Consider the following 4,410-nt stretch of genomic DNA (forward strand, 5'->3'; position numbering starts at 1 on the left):
AAATGTTTAGGTTGTATATTTCTGTACTGTATGTGCACATCTGTTTTAAATGTGTATTTTGGTAAACCATATGTAGGTTTTGAATTGGTAAACCATATGTGCACATTTGTTTTGAATTTGTATACCGTATGTGCACATTTGTTATGAATATTTGTACTGTATGTGCATATTTGTGTTTTGAATGTAACGTGTATTTTAATTTATGTATATTGTATGTGTACATTTGTTTTGAATTTAATGTGTATTTTGAATATTTGTACTTCAACATTTATTTGCCATGTGTTCTACATGTTCATTTTGAATTCATTTTGAATTCTATATATGCAAATAATTGTGCATATTTATATTAAATACTAGGCTCACCAATATTGAGTACATTTGTCCTTTAAAACTTAAAACCTGTTTTTAAAACAGATTTATTGTTTTTCTACTTAATCTGTATTTGAAAACAGTGTTTTTTATTCATTAAAATAATCTCATGAATAAAAGTGAATAGTTAACCCAACAGTTGGGTTATTTTTAACCCAACTGGCTTTTAACCCAATCATTGGGTTAAAAATAACCCACAGTTGGGAAGGTGCTATGTTAACCCATAGTTGGGTTACTTGTTGGGTTATTTTTAACCCAACATTTTTTAGTGAGTATGTTAACTGTGAACTTCTACTTAATCTGTATTTGAAAACAGTGTTTTTTATTCATTAAAATAATCTCATGAATAAAAGTGAATAGTTAACCCAACAGTTGGGTTATTTTTAACCCAACTGGCTTTTAACCCAATCATTGGGTTTGCAATTACTAAATTATATTTAGACAGACTTGAAGTTCCAGATCTATACTTGTGCTCGTATTATTTTAGTTATTTTGCCTTTAATGTAAATAAACGTGCAAACAATATACTTGCTCTTATAAATTTATTTTGATGTTAATTACATTGTGCTAGCTGTCTCTTTAATACCGCGTGGTTTATATACATGTTGCTGCTGATTGGGCAGACATTTTTGACACACCCACCAAACAAGAGAAAACGTATCTCAAAACCTGATGCACACCATTTCCAGGAAACATGTCGTTCAAACCAGAAACCATAGCAAAATGTTGCGCACCGGTTTGAGCTTGAACTTGCCCCTGGTCATCACCTGTTCTAGGGGCGTTCTCTACAACAAAACTAACATCTCGCCCACATGAACTGCAAAATCTGGGCAAAGTCGGCCATTGGAAGCCACAGAAAGGACAATACATTTTTATCTAAAACAAACAAAAAAAAAACAAGACGACTGAGGTTAGCATGTTGTATTGCATTGTCCTTTCTTTCATTACTAGGGTCTGAATAAATTGTAAAATATTATTCATACCGTCATTTTGCAATTTATTTTGACATGGTTTTAACCATTAATGAAGCATTGCAGATTTTATTTTCATGAACTTTGAACGTTAATTAGCTGCAGATGTTAAATTAAGTTAGCCATCTTACATAATGTTTCACAGTTAATTGTGTCCTTCGTCAGATTATTTAGGCTAATAATATCCAAAAGGCCAAGGAATCATACATGTTAAAATAAACAAAAACCATGATTTTTGGTTTTATTCGTAAAATCATGGCTAATATTTTATAAGGGAACATGGAAAGTCAGAGAGAACATTAGATTGGTGGTTAAATTATCACCGACATTAAAACAGTTATTAAGGTCAACAGCCAAAAAAAGATTCACAGGATTATGAATGTGCTACCTGAAAGTGATGAACGGGCTTCATCTTTTTTTCTTGTTCTTTTCTCGGCGCCAGATCGCTGATGTCTTTTCACGGCATAGTTGTCCATTAATTATGATCATTTGCATTCAGCCAGCAAACATGAGGTGCAAGCGTTTTTTTTTTTTAATGAGGTGCAACTTCAGAAAACACAAAAGACACCAACAAATTAAGAAAACACCTTCATCAGTTTGACAACACACATGCTGCAAATCCACACAACCAAATTCAGAAACGCACTGCAAATAGAAATGCGCTGCAAATATAGAAACGCGCTGCAAATAGGACAGACCACAACAGAAATGTTTCAAGGGGACCCCAATTAAGTGACGAACCCGGCCGGGACCTGCTTATTGTTCAGTGGCTACTGGTCAGTGGTGTTGTCGATTAACTGAAAGGTGAGTTCTTGTACCCATGGATGGTAACCAAATTAATAATGGTTTTGTTACTTCAAATAATAGTTTACAAAGAAGTATTAAGATATCTTTTGTGGTTATAAAATCAGACCTAAGCCAACAACAGCTTTTAAAATGACTTAAAATGCATTATATAAAACAATGAGGCAATGATTGGTTAATTAATAATTACGTGGTTTCATTGAATAACACTGCTAAAATACATAATGTAATACAAAGTAAACAATTTATGTACATTACATATTATTACAAATGCTTGCAAATGGAGCCAAAGGCCTGGTAACTGCTGCTGTTACACTTACAGGACGATCAAGTCCTTTAATATTGACCAAACATTTAATTCGAATATCCACTTAATCTTTAATTTTTGGCCACCTTTTTGCAAAAGAAATGCGACAGCCTCAATAATTTCTTCAATAAAAACATGTGGACATCACAACCCTTACAAAAACTTAACCATGGTTTTATCGTAGTAAAACTGCTTCGTTTTCTTTTGTGTGATTTCTGAATGCTTGAGACTATGAAATCAACCAGACAACTGCATTAATAAAATAATAGCCATAGGTAAATGTCTAGAGCTAATTTGTAAAAAAAAAACAAAAAAAACAATATAATTACAATTTATCTATTTATTTACTTTTATATTTTATTAAAGTTCTGTTTTGACCCATGTTTACATCCATAATATTTGGGGGAGGGGGGAGGGGGCACAACAATACAATTCTGCTTAGGGCACCCATTTGGGGTCGCCGTGATTTTGCCAAGTAAGACATTCCTGGATCAACATCTTTTGTTGATCCTGGATCAACATAACTGTCCAAAAATATAGACTTAACCCAATCCCAATCCCTACCCCTAAACCTAACCCTACCCATAATTTATTCCTAAAACAGTGTGAAATGATAGCTGATTAACAAGGGTGTAGAAGCACCTAACCCTGATTGTAAGCCTAAAACAGATATTTCCTGAAAAGTTATCCCTCAATTCTGATTGGTTGATAGGAATGTTGTTCCAGGATCAACAAGGATGTTGATCCAGGAACATGTTGTACTTGGTGAAATCATGGTCACCACCCATTTGGTCAGCAGCGGCCCTGCTAGGTATTTTCAAATGGCCAGAGTTTTGAGATTGCAGCGGACGTGAAGGACAATAATGCGATATTAGCTCGCTCACGTATTGAGGAGCTAAACCATTCAGGGCTTTATAAGTAATTAGTAAGATTTTAAAATCTATTCGATGTTCAATAGGGAGCCAGTGCAGAGTTGACACAACCGGGCTAATATGGTCATACTTCCTGGTTCTAGTAAGAACTCTAGCTGCTGCATTTTGGACCAGCTGGAGTTTGTTTATTAAGCATGCAGAGCAACCACCCAATAAAGCATTACAATAATCTAACCTTGAGGTCGTGAACGCATGAATTAACATTTCCGCATTTGACATTGAGAGCATAGGTCGTAATTTAGATATATTTTTAATATGGAAAAATGCAGTTTTACAAGCTAAAAACATAGTTTTCAAAGGAAAGATTGCTATCAAATAGCACACCTAGGTTACTAATGACGATGACGAGGAATTAACAGAGCAGCCATCAAGTGCTAGACAGTGTTTTAGGTTATTACACACGGAGGTTTTTGGTCCAATAATTAAAAGCAATTTTTTCAGAATTTAGCAGTAGGAAATTACTAGTCATATCTTCAGTTTTTTATATCAACTATGCATTTCGTTAGTTTTGCAAATTTGTATGTTTCATAATCCAACATACAAGGAGTTAAAAGTCAAAATGAGATCAAAACAAAAGCATGTATGTAAGAGCATGTATGACTCTTTCAAGATCTTTAAAGGATAGGAAAGATTTAACTTTTGACAGAAGTTTAAGATGGAAAAAAACATCACTTAACTACAGAATTAATATGTTGGTCAAACTTAAGGGAGGAATCAAAAATAACTCCCAAACAGTCCATTACACCACCAGCAGGAGCCTGAACCATTGATTCACAAGGTAGAAAATCCCAGTAGATAAGCAGTAAAGGAAAACATTACACAAATAATGTTTTTTTTTTTTTTTACAAACTTTCGCAAAAGTTGGAAATACAGTACATGTTAATTAGCATAGTCAGAATAAATTCAATTTCAGGATGGTACTGCTGATGATACAGTTTTATATGAAATCTTTGCATACATGTATATATACACACACATATATATATATACATATATATACATATACATATATATACACACACACACA

Source organism: Sinocyclocheilus anshuiensis, unplaced genomic scaffold (genome assembly GCF_001515605.1).
Source record: "Sinocyclocheilus anshuiensis isolate Anshui unplaced genomic scaffold, SAMN03320099.WGS_v1.1 scaffold1039, whole genome shotgun sequence".
In the NCBI taxonomy this organism is placed as follows: Eukaryota; Metazoa; Chordata; class Actinopteri; order Cypriniformes; family Cyprinidae; genus Sinocyclocheilus; species Sinocyclocheilus anshuiensis.